Source organism: Sinocyclocheilus anshuiensis, unplaced genomic scaffold (genome assembly GCF_001515605.1).
Source record: "Sinocyclocheilus anshuiensis isolate Anshui unplaced genomic scaffold, SAMN03320099.WGS_v1.1 scaffold1272, whole genome shotgun sequence".
NCBI classification, from domain to species: Eukaryota; Metazoa; Chordata; class Actinopteri; order Cypriniformes; family Cyprinidae; genus Sinocyclocheilus; species Sinocyclocheilus anshuiensis.
Genome location: NW_015547713.1, coordinates 439,455 through 439,767, shown reverse-complemented (window position 1 = coordinate 439,767; position 313 = coordinate 439,455). Strand labels below are relative to the sequence as shown.

Sequence of the window (313 nt, the reverse complement as noted above, 5' to 3'; positions counted from 1 at the left end):
CCCTTTGTACGTGGCCCCCCAGCCGGTGGTGGAGGCATCCATGTAAACCACAGCATGCCTGGAGACAAGTTTTAGGGGCACTCCTGCCCGGAGGAACATAAAGTCTGACCACGGGGTGAAGGTTTGGCGACAGGTCGGTGTAAATTGGATCCGGTGAGTGCCGCGCTGCCACGCCCACCTTGGGACTCGGCCATGAAGCCAGTGCTGGAGCAGTCTCATATGAAGCAGCCCCAGCGGCATAACTGCCGCTGCAGCTGCCATATGCCCTAGGAGCCTCTGAAATAGTTTCAGTGGGACCGCTGTCCTGCCCTTA

General features: G+C 59.1%; 1 protein-coding gene across 1 annotated transcript in view; it reads right to left on the bottom strand.

Annotated features, from left to right (window-relative positions):
• Positions 1–313, bottom strand: part of LOC107704081 (aromatic-L-amino-acid decarboxylase-like) — an 18,650-nt gene that overhangs the window by 5,254 nt on the left and 13,083 nt on the right. The gene's annotated exons all lie outside the window — the stretch shown is intronic.